The sequence below is a fragment of the Stegodyphus dumicola genome, chromosome 1, assembly GCF_044657685.1.
Source record: "Stegodyphus dumicola isolate Sdum_Otavi_A_Nest chromosome 1, ASM4465768v1".
Taxonomy (NCBI): Eukaryota; Metazoa; Arthropoda; class Arachnida; order Araneae; family Eresidae; genus Stegodyphus; species Stegodyphus dumicola.
This window is the reverse complement of record NC_140768.1, coordinates 116,420,995-116,436,792: the sequence shown is the minus strand read 5'-3', so window position 1 is coordinate 116,436,792 and position 15,798 is coordinate 116,420,995. Positions and strand designations below refer to the sequence as shown.

The 15,798-nt window shown below is 36.4% G+C and overlaps 1 protein-coding gene across 1 annotated transcript in view; it reads left to right on the top strand.

Moving 5' to 3' along the window:
* LOC118193937 (meiotic recombination protein REC114-like) overlaps nt 1-15,798 on the top strand; it is a 60,125-nt gene that overhangs the window by 10,644 nt on the left and 33,683 nt on the right. The gene's annotated exons all lie outside the window — the stretch shown is intronic.

The window sequence follows — 15,798 nt, the reverse complement described above, 5'->3', positions numbered from 1 at the left end:
TGAAATGCAACCGTTGACGCAAAATTGTCCACACAGTTTTTTGTTGCATGTGTGGAATGAATTCGATTATCGTCTAAATGTGTATAGTGTCACCCAGCGCTGGAGCTAGGTTATCTGGCGCCCGCCTGCAAAGTACCTGAAGTCGCCCCCACCCCTTTTTCTAAATTTTTGTATAGGAGAAGGAAGTTGGATCTGCCTTCAGCCTTCGTGGGTGAAGGACGCTCTTTTTGCTTATGGCATCAGCCCATGATCCGACGCCGGTTTGCGCCGCTATACCGCCGGACAAACCTACTAGCGACTGGAGTATGGCTAATACTGCTGACCAAGATTCCATGGACACCTCGACAGCATCGGAAACCGAGCAATTGGATATAAAACCCGAACTCATCGTTATGCAGATAAAGAACCAAATTCACACACTCGAAGCCAAGATCGAAATGACCAAATCCCTGAAGAAGCAAATGGACGCTTTTCGTGCTGTTTCGGACCCGGACCAGTAGACTCCTCTAATGGCAACAAATATACGACAGATGAAATTGGAAATGGAGCACCTTAGGGGTAAGTGCGATCATTTTATGTCATTGTGTGCTAGGACCCCTGTAAATAACCCAAATCATTGTTCACCTGAGGGAAACTTAGATAATTCTAACGCTAATACTTGTAGCATGAATCAAAAAAGAAAACAGCATGACATTTCAGAAAACTCAGATGACTGCAATGAGCAGAATGTAGGATTTGTTAAACCAACCAGAACTAGCAAACAGACCAAAAAATTTGCCAATTTAAAAGACGCATCAAACTACATTGCTACCAAAATTAGATTTAGCCCCCTGGATAACAATACTGATGGCACTATTTCCCAAAATGACAACAATCCAGAAACACAAAATGATTCTGACACTCAACAAACAATTACACCTCCACAACACAAATCGGTACCCCCAGTCATGGTAAAACCACTAGATAACACAAAATACAACAACTATTTAAAACAGGTAGCAGACCAATCCAAAGCAAAGTTCTTTGGCCGTATCAACGGCGAATTTCTAAAAATACACCCAAACTCATCCGAAGATCACAGAATACTCACACAATTCCTTAAAGACAAAAACATAGAACACTACATCATAAACGCACGACATCTCAAACCTGTGAAGGTTGTAATCAGAGGACTCCCCATAGACATGGACACGGATGAAATTCATGACATTCTCACAGAACAAGGATCCAAAGTACATAAAATTACTCAGATGACACGAAATTGTACACGACAGCCCATGCCTCTATTTCAAACACAACTCATACCCACACCCAACATTGAAGAAATTTACAACATCACACACATATCACTATTCATAGTGCAAATTGAAAAATATGTTAACAAAAACCTCATACCACAATGTCACAACTGCCAGAAATGGCACCACTCATCCGAAAATTGCTTTCTTACACCCCGTTGTGTCAAATGCGCAGGGGATCACAAATCTATCTCATGTCCAAAAAAAGGATTCATTGAAGATCCAGTATGTGCCAATTGCCAAAATTCACATCCAGCTTGCTACAGAGGATGCGAAAAATTTCCCAAACCACGAAACATTAATTCACAAGGCCCCAGAAAACTTTATTCCGAAACTCTAAATCCAAAAACTAAAAAAACACAAGAAAATATACAATTTGATACATCAACCAATCAGAACACAGCTCCGGCTACACACACCCCAACAGTAACAAAATTGAACATAATCGCTTAAATAAAACCACAGGACAAATTAACTCCAAAGGAAATCAAAATTTAAATACGTCTGTATTTTTAGAACTTTTCCAAATAATGAAAGAAATTGAATCCATCTTTGGCCAAAAGCAAATCACTAAACTAACAAACTTACTCAAGAAAAACCTCAACAACCTCAGATCAGCACAAACACAAATGGAAAAAATGTAAATTTTTTTTCTGATAATAGAAGAGCTTAACGAACCCGATCATGAATAATCACACCAGAGATACGAGAATAATTACTTGGAACGCGCAAGGCCTCAACACGAAAATTTCAGAACTAAAATAATTTATAAATGAGTATAACCCTGATGCACTCCTCATACAGGAACACATCCTTGGTCCAAACTTCACTTTTCACGTTGCATACTATGATTTACATAGATATGACAGACCACGCACGAATCGTACAGCTGGAGGTGTCATCATTTTGATTAAGCGCTCCATCACTCATTACCGAATCACAATTCCACAGCTTTTAGCCACCGAGGCAGTAGCTATCACTATCATACCACCCGCCACACCATCATACACTTTAGTCTCTCTCTACGTACCACCATCCAAACCTACAACCGATATCATTGCAGATTTAAGCATGATATTCAAACTCAACAATCGAATCATTGATGGAGGAGACTTTAACGCCAGACACCGCGCTTGGAACTGCAGTTCTACTAATTTCCTAGGCACCACACTACGAAAATTTGCTAATACAGCCAACCTTCATATTGCAGCTCCACCCACCCCAACACGCTATGGATCTACTTATGCTTCTACCCTCGACTTCTTCATTTTAAAAAATATCCAACCTCCATCTAAAATTCAAACATTAGATGAGCTTTCCTCGGACCACAACCCAGTCGAAATTGTGTGCGTGTGTTTATGGCAAAGCCTCGAGGGCTATATGCCTAAGAGGAGGGATGCCTTCGTGGAGGACTTTCTAAGGGAAACTGGCTCGTATACACGCTACACATGGGGAAAACCACGAAAACACCCATGCAGCCAGCCCGTTCGCGGGATTCGAACCTCGGACCGAACTACCAGTGTTCAGCGACTTTACCGCTCGGCCGCTGGTGGGCCCAGTCGAAATTGAATTAGACATAAGTTACCATAGCACACCAGACAAAAGAGCCGTTATCACGAATTGGTCAAACTATACCAAAGCTCTAAACAACATCCAGTACTCTACCCCCACAATACATACGAGTGATGAGTTAGACGACTTAGTCAAAAAATTCACTAATGACCTCACCACAGCATACCAGAATAATACCAAAACAATTCCTGTGAAAAACCTTACTCAGAATGCAGACATAAAAGACTTAATAAAAAGAAGAAATCATGCAAGAAAATCCTGGCAAAGAACTAGACACCCAGATGACAAAAAACTTCTAAATAAATTACATCAGGAAGTCAGAGTTCAAACTCGCTTACACACACGACAACGCTGGCTAAATATTTAGAAGGGCTTACATCAGATGATTACTCCATTTTGAAAGCCGCTGCTAAATTAAAAAGATGCTACAAAACTATTCCGCCCCTTAAAGGCCAAAACAGGATCGCATACACAGAAACTGAGAAAGCTCAGTCTCTAGCAGATTACTATGCTACTCAGTTTGTCACAAACAACATTTCTGACCCATACACTGAAAACTTAGTCACAAGTACCATTACCCAATTTTTCTCAAAAACACACGCTAACAACAGCATCGCAGTCAACCCATCGGATGTTCTTGGCTATATTGAAAAATTAAAGACGAAAAAGAGCCCTGGATATGATAACATTACCAACATTATGATTAAAAAAATGGGACTCCTGATGATTTGTTGCCTCATTAAAATCATTCAACTCATCATCGACTTACGCCACTTTCCTTCATGCTGGAAAATTGCCATTATCTCATCGATCCCAAAGCCTGGAAAATCTCCTCATGAACCTGAATCATATCGGCCAATCAGCCTCCTGCCATTATGTAGCAAAATTGCTGTGCATATCATCCTCCTGGAAATAAAGAAATTTGCCGAAAACAGAAGAATCATCATCCCACAGCAATATGGTTTTCGCAGCAAACATTCTACATTTCATCAATTATTCAGACTGACTGAATTAATTTCATCTGGATTTCAAAATAAGCTCTGCACAGCTTCTATCTTCCTAGATATAGCCAAGGCATTCGACCGTGTTTGGCTCGATGGCCTTATCTACAAATTAATCATTCTGGGATTCCCAGAATTCATCATAACAACACTTCGCTCCTATATAACCGATAGATATTTTATCGTTCGTATCAATCAAACACTCTCCACTAAGCGAATTATCCGCGCGGGCACGCCTCAAGGCTCGCTCGTCGCTCCCTTTATATTTAATTTATATACGAACGATATTCCACACATGCATAACACAACACTCGCTATGTACGCGGACGATACTGCGATCCTCGCACAAAATGCATCTCCTAGCTCATCTATCCAACAGCTACAAACACACATACATGCACTTGAACTCTGGCTCTCTCAGTGGAAAATTAAAGTAAATATCAACAAAACTGTTGCTGTCAAGTTTTCCAAAAAAAGGAAAATTGGAGGAAATCTAGTGTTCTACAATACTCCCATCCCCTAGGCCAAGGAAGTCAAATACCTAGGCGTTGTACTTGACCAGAGACTCACATGGAAGCCCCACATTAAACACATAATTACAAAGTTCCGAGTCAGTAAAATAACACTTCACCCCCTAATCGCTCGAAACAGCATTTTAGCACTAGATCAAAAACTACTCATTTATAAAGCCATGCTCGTTCCAATAATTACTTATGCCTGCCCAGTTTGGGGCTATGTCTGTAACACTACACTGATAAGACTACAACGACTTCAAAACATCACATTAAGACAAATCACCAACAGCACATATTACATAAGAAACGAAGCCTTACACAGAGAAACAAACACACCTCAACTAGTTGAGATTATGATTAAAATCTCAAAGCGATTCCTTGCAAACATCATTAACGTTAACAATCCTACCATTCCCTCATTACAGTATAACGTTAATGACCAGCGCAACAGAAGGAGGCCAGGTGCCTTATTAAGAAACTATCACTAATTAGTGATTATAAAAATATTATTAAAAATAAATAAATAAATAAATAAAAATAATTAAAATATTTATACATAAATAATTATAACTTAAATGCACTGTCAACCAACTACAAACGCTTAGGTGATTTCAAAGTAATGCTTAAAGGAAATATTCCTCCTCAGGCAAAATGAAAATTAGAAATAATTTTTTTCAGCTCGAATTATTTTCTAAGTCCAGCAGGCTTTCCTCAATTTTAACCCCCTTCCCCATTACTTTTTGGCCTTCCCTTCAAAATTTCGTATGGACTGGAAAGAGCCTTTGCCCCTCCCCCCTAGCACACGTGACTAACGCACCCCAATCAACGTTCTTCTCCTGGTCTACTTCGATGCTTTCCTGACTTCAACTCATTCAGCCCTCAGCCGCCACCACTGCTGTCTGCGAGCTCCTTCGATCGACACTCTCCGATGGTAACCATCCTTAATCGACGTTCCCGTTACCATATTGCTTATTCTGCTTCCCAGACTCGAACTGAATCTCAAGATCTTCTACAACATACATGAAAAAGAACTTATGCCTGACCTCAATGCTAATCCTTGTTTCATTCACGATCAACAAAGTTCGGAAACAGATCCATGCATTCGACTGGGATGAGGGTTTTCTAACCCAGGAGCCCACTGACACCTGAACTTCGTTCACGCATAGGGAGAAGAAAGTTTTGAAGAAAGCATTTGTTGAAATTGATTTTAACAATTTATTGAGAATAATTTATTTTTCTGCATTTCATATTTACAAATTTTTCTATAATTTCTTTCGCATCTAGTTCTTGACAGATTTCATTTTTAATGGCAATAAGCTAAATAGTATATGAGTCTTTCCTGCGATATACTTGAACGTAAATATGTCTTGATCAATTTTAATTTGGAGAATGATCTTTCGCTACTAGCAACACTAACAGGAATGCTAAGTAGTATTCTCAGTACGGTCTTCAAGTTCGGGGAGCACAAATTATTTGACACAATTAAGTTCAAAATATCGAATGAGTCATTCATACCGGCTGTAAAAATGTCTTTCGAAGCTACTATTTCGTCGTAGAGTTCTTTTGCGTTAATATCTTTATTGTCACCACACTGTAACAATTTTTCTAATTTATCACATTTTATTTTCAAATTTGCGTTATCGATTTCTGATAAATTACCCAGGAAACTAAAATTATCGTAGTGATTTTTCATTGAATCAAATCTTTCGTTTAATGATGTCCAAGCAGTATCCAAAATTCTAAAAAAGGCATTTGCCCTAAACTTCTCTTCTGGACATTGGGGAAATTCGTCAGCATGTTCGTAATCGAAGTGACATTTCTTTTTCCTTCTTCGGACTTCTTCAACAGTTTTAAATTGTAGCTCGCCATCCACTTCTTCACGAAGTTCTTTGGCTTTCTCAAGAATACTTTTGTAATCACTTCTATATTCTTCAATGAATGTTTTTAAGTTACTTATTGCCTTTAAGGCTAGTGTAACACTCAGACCCTTTTCTTGCAATTGTTTGCTAACAGGATTAATTCTGTTAAGCAAATCGTGCCAAACTATCAAGGAACAAATAAATTTATAATCCTTGATTTTGGTGCACAGACTTCGTGCTTCATGTTGCACTTCGTTTGAAAAGCATTCACCTTCGGATATTTCAAAGAAAGCATCATATATTTATCCTAGTTGATATCTTAAAGGGTCCTAGTTGATATCAAGGAAGGAATTTTACGTCGGCAGTAATCAAAAACTCTGCAAACTACTCGGCATTACAAAACCCAAACGACGCCCTTACATCCCCAGTCGGACGACATGGTAGACAGGTTCAATCGAACCATCCTTAATAATCTCTCATTAGTGATTTCCAGAAACCAACAGGACTGGGACAAGAAATTACCACTGTTTTTATTGGCGTGATGTCCATGAGACTATCGACTATTCCCCATCACAGATGCTCTTCGGTCGTGACCTTCGTCTGCCTTGTGATCTCTTGTTTGGTCGTCCTCCGGATGCTCCTTCATCGCCTGAGGAATATATTCAAGATCTCCAGGTCCGGTTTAAATGATGCACAACTTTGCACGAGAGCGAGTCATCTTGGCGACAGAGAAGATGAAGACCCGATACGACACAAGAGCTACTGAACATCAATTCCACGATGGAGACAAGGTTTGGTTGTGGAATCTGACTCGACGGAGGGGACTCTGTCCGAAATTACAGTCATCTTGGGATTTGGGATGGTCCGTACACAGTCCTAAACAGGCTGAATAGCGTCGTGGTTCGGATCCGTAAGTCTTCGAACTCTAGAACACTAAACCTAAAGTCGTTCGTTACGACAGGTTAGCTCATTACTATGGCCATAGTACGTAATGTAAACAATTGCAAATAGTGTAAGACCATGGTCCTTTTTGTTTCTAAATGTGTATTTAGTATTTGTTTTGTATTTTGTATTTGATTTGACTTGTATTTAGTATTTGATTTGAATTGTACTTAGCCTTTGATTTGTTTAAGTTAGTTATTGCATTTAGTGTTTATGTTGTTTATTGTATTTATGCCACAGTTGTAAGTTTGGCTTCCTGCCCAGGGATTGTACTGCCCGGGACGGGAAGTCCTTGGGAAGGGGGCAGTGTTACGGATTTGGTATTTAAATAGCTAATGTTAGTTGAATTGTAAATTAAATGGTTTTATTTCCCGCGCAGTGCAGCGCGTGACGAATATTAAAAGAAAGCTAAGTCGGAAAATTGAAAATACAAGAGCGCGTGCATCTAACATTTAATAAATATCTCTTTTTGATTTCGAGAAAGTGCTAGAAAATTCTCGCGCGCGATTTTAAAATCATATAAATAGCAGGAAAACCTCTCAATTCGAGAGTTAGTTTGTTGTTGTTTTAAGAGTTTGTTTAGAAAACTGCTCTTGTTAATTGTAGCGAATTCGCGGATTAGCTTTCTTTAGCTGTTTTGAATTAAGTTCTCTTGAACGTTTGAGTAGTTAGAAGATACTACTGTGATATACTGTGATACTGCACAATTATTTGAGGACATTTAATCATATTTGTTGTGATAATAATAAATTTCTTCATTTTTTATCGGACTTGTGCATTCATTTCGTAACGAACCCGTACGCACGCAACATTACAATAAAAATAGTTTACTAATTTATAAAATAATATGATCGGTGATGAAAAATGTAGCAACCCGGTAACTAGGTACCTAATCGCCTTTTATAAATTGCCGTGCCGTACACTTAGTACACCAGTTAGTGTGCTCCTGTTTACCTTGAGTATCGCTGATTACTTGAACGATGAATATCTATCGTAGTGTTTAAGGCGTCTTAGGTTAGGTTTCGCTTTTTATCTTGCTTACATTCTTCTGCATGCTTGGACAACTGAAAACTATACATCAGCGTAAGTTTTTAATAACCATGGAATTTAATACTGTGCTATAACTACTATTTCTTTAACTATAGGTAGATTAAAAATCAATAACCAGGATGAGTAAGAAGGAAATATTTAAATATGATTGTAGGCAAATGGTAATAAGAATATTACAATTAACTTATGTAGTAATTCTTGAATACTTTGTAAAGTTTTTTTTTTGGGGGGGAGGGAAAAAACATACTGGTCCGCGAAATTTTTTCGTAAGTTTTACCGGTCAGCGGACCAAAAAAGGTTGAGAAGCACTTCTCTATAGACTTTTGCGTTTTCGTCCATGCAAATCTTGCCCCCCTTCCAACTCCCGTGAAAAATATGAAAAGGTGGTGCCTGTGTTCATTCTTACATATGGCAAAACGGCAAATTTTCCCTGATAGAAAGGGCTAATCCTTTCCCCCCTTCCCACCCTCACAGAAATTTTCAAGGAAAAAAAGCCGTAGTTCACTATATACATTTTAAATAAAAATATAATAAAAACGATAAAATAAGGATAAATAGAAATTATATTAAGTAAAATAAAATAAGAACGTACTTCATCAAATGGACTTTTCTTTTCCAATGGTAGTAAGGTTATTGTGCATCGAAAATTTTCGCCAACCACTCAGTGATACTCAGTAAATACGAAAATGGAATGTGTAGATGATACATAACACGTGGCTTTCTAGACACATGGAAAATGACCGTTATCTGGTACTAGATGCGCAGAAGGATAATTGTGAGTCATGAACAACGTCTGAGGGTATTATCTAGATTTAAACTTGCTCACAGCGTGAATTCCCAACTCGAACTTCTTTGTATGATACTATCCCTGACGATTGACGGATGGGTGACAAGGCATTGATGGATGAGCTGGAGAGGAAAGGTGGGGAAGGGCAACACATCCTAACACCTTCTGTTAGGAGGTGTTGGGAGGGGCGCGAACTGCCCTCTGTCCTGTGTAAGCATTCAAGGAATATTTTTCTTCTTCCCCGATAAGTGCACATTCTTTTTTATTAAAAAAAAAGCTCTGTGTCGTTCGCTGGTCGGCGCCCCTCCCTTAGTCGGCGCCCGCCTGCAAAGAAGGCCTTGCGGGCCCGCTTCCGCCGGCCCTGGTGTCACCAAAGAGGTACATACTGAATATTTGTAAAGGGTGTATAAACTTGGTGAGTTTATGGTTCTTTTCATATATCTTTCATGTGTGTACGTGAAATACTTTTGAAAATATAGCCTTCTCAAAATGAATGAATCATTTATGTTAGCCCTGTACTTCAGATACACTTTTTTTTCTTTTATTTGAGTTTGTAGGTTTCTTGGTGAAAGAGAACGCAATATAAACCTCGTAATGACCATGCTGAGATTCGAACTATGGACATTCCGATTGCTAGCAGACGTGCTTCCAAATTACTGCAATAAGGAAGGTGAAAAGTCGTAATAAGTTTACTCGATGTGCGCAATTAATGTTATAAGATGTATTAAATTTGCTGGGGCATATATACATAATCTCCAAAAAACTCTTTATCCGGCTTTTACTTTCGCAATTGTTAATCGTAGACATATACTCTCAAAAATAAAATGTTTTAAATGACGAAACATTCCTGTCATTTTTTTAAATTTAAAAGAGTCAATTTTGTAAAAATTACAAAAATCTAATAATTTTGGTTTTATTTTGTAAAAATTACGAAGTCTGGTAGTTTTTTTTTTTTAGGAAAATATTGAACTAGCTATAAAGAAAAAATTGTCTCTCTATTTAGGAAAACATTTCCACTGAATATAAAAAAAGAAAAGAAAAAGCGAAGCCTTCCGCAAGAGGACTTTAGTTTAATTGAAAATACTGCCACAAAACGACACTTGATTTTGGCATATCTATGGCGATGGAAAACCGCGAGAGCGGAAGAGTGATGACGAAGGAGAAGGAGAAAGGGGGTAACTGTGAGCTACTGTGAAGAGTACACTTCGTGGCGATGTCGGCAGGCAAACAACAGCCAAAGAACCTCTAAGTAAAGAAAGAAAGGCTCCATAGACGTAAATGTAAACCAGTTTGTCTGCTGCGCGACAAACTGTTGGTTTACTGTTGGCGAGAATTTCCCCCTCTGTGATGTACCGGACGCGTAATGACAAACCGCACATTGAGTTGACCAATGTTAAACGAATTTCGCTTACTGCGCATGCCCAAAAGAGAATTTGGCGCAGTTACGACTTTGACGCAATTTTAAAAGAAGATAAATACGGTATATGGTTGATATTGTGTTATCTTGGGCATAAACAGTTCGAAGTTTTAAAACGTGTCAGGTTGTAAGTTGTTTCATTACTTGGAGTGTAAATGTCGATTGTAAACTATCCAAATTTTCTTTTAAAAAGGATTACAAAACAGGAAACATTAAAAGATGTATTAGCTAATTATAGTTCTGAGGAATAAAAACAATGGGGTATTTACCATACGTTCCATTCATATATACTTTAACAAATTAAGCATTAAATCTAGTTTAAATTACTGAATTAAAGGTCAAATAAATTACCTCAAGTAAATGAAATAGACTGTTGCAATTGTAAGCAGTCGATAAGACCTACATGACGAACAGGCTTGTGTAGAGTTGCTTATGCTTAGTCACCAGTATTTTCTCCCACGCCAGCGGTACACCATTGAGCATGCGCAGTAAGCGAAATTCGTTAACATTGATCAACTCAATGTGCGGTTTGCCATTAAGCGTACAGGACCGGGCCGAGATTTTCCTCCTCCGCGACGTGTACAGGAAATTGAAGAACACGGGTTAAGATAAATAAGAAAATTAGGTGAAGTTTCACTTTGACTGGCTGTTGAACTTGCATTATCCATATCGCAGTTTGATGTCTGATTTTATATCCGTCAATATGGAGGGGGGGAAGGAATCACGCAGATTTAAATTCTTGATAAACGTGACCGTCGAACCTGTTCGAAGTTCAACATCAGCTTGTACCTTTGGCGCATTTTGGCGACAAATATTTCACGCATGCGCAGCTGTTTCCCTTTTTGTTCGAAGGCAGCCACTCCTCCAGCTGCGAAGTTTTCCTTCTTAACAGTACATATTCTTTGTAACAGCAGAGAATTTGTGGTGGCGGGAGTATTCAAAGAGAACGCAGTGGTCACGTGATTTTTAAGGTCCCACCCAGCGAGGTAAAATGAGGAGGCAAGTTCATTGGCTGGAGCTTGATCCTGAGTACTTGAGTTTCAGGGCGGCCAAGTGACTACGAAAGCCAATCCGAAGCTTAAGCTAGGAATTAATCTCCATTGGTCCTCAGAGATCCCGTGACGGTGAACGAAAACAAATGCTGGTACGTACAAGAGGGCACAGATAAATGCAATTTGAATTTTTCAATACTAGCTGAGGAATGTAGGAAATAAACACTATAATATACACTATTTATAGTCAGCATCTGAAAATCGTGCACAGTTAATGTCCTCTAAGTTGTAAAATTTTCATCTGCTAAGAGATGAGCGCCGAAGGGACATCTTCTAGCATTTCATATTGGAAGATAGATGAATAGTTTACTGTGTGACAGCCTGTTGCTTTTTGGAAGAAGTATTCGTTAGAGTCTTTGAGGGTTTTGTGCATGCGAGAGATTTTAAGATGAGCATGCAGGATGTCCGTGCTTACCACGTGATGTGCATTCGTGATAATTCGTAGCATTCTATTTTGCAGAGTTTTAAGAGCTTTCATGTTCGTAGGTGATAATGGGGAGAATTACAGAATGTGATTTTTACACTTAAGGCTGAGAGTAGAGTATTATCCAAGGAAAGGGTACAAACTGTGAATAATACCATTCACTTTGCTACGCATGTGAGCAGTTTGATCAGTCCAGGACGGTTATTCTACGCTACGAGAGTCGACAGCAAGTTGTGAGCCGCAAGATGTCGCTACTAGTGAAAAACAGGTCTGCCCGACATCCTATATTCTCTGAGTACGGAAGTTGTCGAAAGCGCGCGAAAAAGTGTTGCCGCGTCGTCAATCAGGATTGTGCAGTTGACGTACTAAGTAGACAATGGCTTTGTATGTGTTTTCGCCGCTGTTTTATTCATATTTAAACGAAGAATACGGTCGTAGATCTCTGAATCGGTGGCGAATTTATAGGAAATATGTTGATGCTTTTGTTCTGCCAGAAGATGTTTTCATTGCGAATTTCAGATTGCCAAAATTTATAGTTATTTTAATTTGCTATGAATTGAGAGAGTATTTGGAGCCACATTCAGAAAACAAGAACGTTATTTCTACTGAAAGAAAGGTTATTTATACTATTCCTGAAATTATAGATATAAATTGTAATTATATGCTTTAAATATGTAGAAGATAATAAGTTTATCAAGCACACAAACCTTCTTCATTTAATACAAATATAGACATTCGATAAGCTTCTACTCGATTTATGTACAGCAAGAATTACGTTTATTTTAAAATCTAACAGTTGAATACCTTACGAACAATACTGTGAACACAAAAAGGAATGTCGTTCATTATTACGCGCAATTCACACTACTGTAAAATAAAACTTAAAAAAAAATTATAAAAATATAAAATAGTTTTACTTTTTTCAGTAGTAGTACTACTACTAGTGTGATACTTTTAAAAATAAGTTTTAGCACAGAAGGGCTATTAATTTCGTTTTGTTATTTTGTGGTGTTTCACGATAAATGTTTCAAATTGTTGCCACCAAATATCATCGCACTGTATTATATTTAAAGAAGTTAAATAATGAGAAATCTGCATAAATGTATGAATGTTTCTCGCACTGTAATAAAACAACGGTACCTAGAGTCATTAAATTTTGAATAACGTAATCCTCCACCCTAATATAGGCATCTGGAGCCCCAAATTTGGAACTGGGAATTTGTTTTATTATCTATTTCATATTTTGTAAAGCATTTATGAGTGTTTGATTAAGAAACTCAACGATTTCAAAGCGAGCAGTGGCAACATTGTACGAAAAAAAAAAAAAAAAAAAAAACAGGGGGAAAAATTTTTATCTCTAGCGCGCGAGACTATGTATCGGAAATTCTAAAGATATGCTCTTTTTAAATTATATGATATTGCTGTTGAATTGAGTTTTATGGTTTAAGTGCGAAGAACATGATATTTATTAAATAAAGGTAACACGCAAAACGTTAAAAAAAAAGGATCTTTTGGGAGTAATATAAAACCTGAAGGCTTTCAGATTTTTTCTCTTTGTGTGTGTGTGTGTGTAATTTTATTACGATTTAAAACTGGTTTCTAAAGGAAACTGGCTCGTATACACGTTACACATTGGGAAAGCCACGAAAACGCCGATGCGGCCAGCTCGTTCACGGGATTCAAACCTCGGACCAAACTACCTGCGCTCAGGGACTCTACCGCTAGGCCGCTGAGGGGCTTATTAGCGGAATCTTACTGCGTTATTATTGTAAAGAATTATTATTCAATTATACTGCATTATTATTGTAGGCTATAAAGTAACAATGCTGTAAGCCTGAGGGTTTGTTCATGGAATAGTACTTTTGTAATCTATTAGTATTAAAAAATCATTGTTTCTTTGCAAACTTTAAAATATATATATATATATATATTAACAAACATGCATATACGTAAAAAAGCAAATCTAAAGTTAAAATTAAAAAAGTGCAAACATATAAAAGATTAAATTTTCGAACTAATCTACAATATCATTTAAATTCAGATAGCATAAGTAAATCAAGTGCAAAACCAAATCATGAAAATAAATTCACCAATTTAGCAAATTAAAATTAATCTAAAATTTTTTTCAAAAATGCATAAGTGAATGACTGTTGAGCAGGCAGGAGACAGACTTATCAAGGGGAAATTGCCTCCAAACCTAACTCTTCAATCATTCATTTCGTGTTTCGCCATTCATGCAGGCAAGGGCAAAAGTCAAAACCAAAAGTAAACACATAGTGAAGAATGTCCAAAAAGAAACACCAACAAAATGGCACCCCGAGAAATTAGGAACTAAAATTAAAGGCCAAAGAAAAACACCAACAGTGAAGCGCTCCGAGAAACAAGCAATGCAAAGTCCAGTACCAAATTTAATTTTTTAAAAAACCAAATTTTCCAGAAAAATCAATTCAGAAACAAATGCATCCTAAAAACCTCTGTTTACAGAAACCTCCCCGACACGAATATGCATATCAATCAAAAAGAAACTAAAAAACTAAAAAGGAACTAGACATAATTTATATAAACCAATAAGAAACTAAAAAGAACTAATTCATAATTTATAAAAATCAAATATATACTTAAAAATATAATTACATATTTAGAAAATACTTAAATACTACATAAAAAATACTTAAAAGCAAGTAAATAGTAAGTTTTAATTCTAACTTACTTACCATATTAGCGTTGGGGTCTGCAAAAGTATTTCCTAAGTGATGTAAGTGTGTACTGCAAATTATATAGATGGCGCTAATGTAAATAAAGTTGAGTGCCAAGCTGCTATTTTTGTTTTATTAAATTTTTTTTTTATTTTGTATACTTTAATATTAAAATATTTAAATAATATAAATCTAGAAAAAATCAAAGAAATCCTAAAAGTATGAAATTTAAGTTTTAATTTTAACTGTCCAACTATTTATGGTAGGGAGTTTAGTAGCTGAGCCAATCAAGAGATGTAAGTTTGCTCTGCAAATATCATAAAAAGAGTACTCTAATTGAAGTAAAGTAGAGTTAAGAGGTTATTGTGAATTAATAAATGTACACTTGTTTGTAATGTTAAATGTGTGTTCTGTTGCAAAATTGTGTAAATAATGCAAATAATTATTTTTTTGTGAAAATTGCAAATAAAAAGTAATAATTTAAAAGTAATTAAGTAAAACTGAAATGTTTTAAAATTTTAAAAAGTTTTAAAGTAAAATTTAAATTAAAAAAGTCTTAAGATGTCTTAAAAATTCCCAAAATTTTTTTAAGTAAAATTTAAATTTTGAAATGAATTCCTTCAGAAATTTTTTATTTATTAAATTTAAAGAAAGAAACTAAGTTAAAAAAGAAATTCCCAGAAATTTCCTACATATTTCTCAGAAATTTCCCAAAAATTCCTTAAAAAAAATTGAAAGTTTTAATAAACTTGATTCCAACTGGTATATCAAAACTTTACTAAATACTGACTAAACTATGGAAAATTAGAATAAGATTAAAATTTCACTCAATTCGGGCTATAATTGAGACTTTTGAAAAGAGTTGGCCCTTTATTAGTAAAAGGAAAGAATCCAGTATTGATTAAATATACATATTTATAAATTTATTTACAATAAAAATTTACAAGATAATACCTTTACTCTTCTATATCCTCCATAACCCTCCAGCTAAGGTTTAAGGTAATGTTATCATACCATAAAGAGCCAAAAAATTATAAATTAAAGTTAATGCCTGCCTTTTTAATATATAAATTAATAAGTTTTGGTGGTACTGGTTATCAACTTGAACATTAATTAGCTTTATTATTTCTTCCTTTAAATCTTCTATTTCAGTACATATATTTTTTATTCTGATTATTTAGCTAT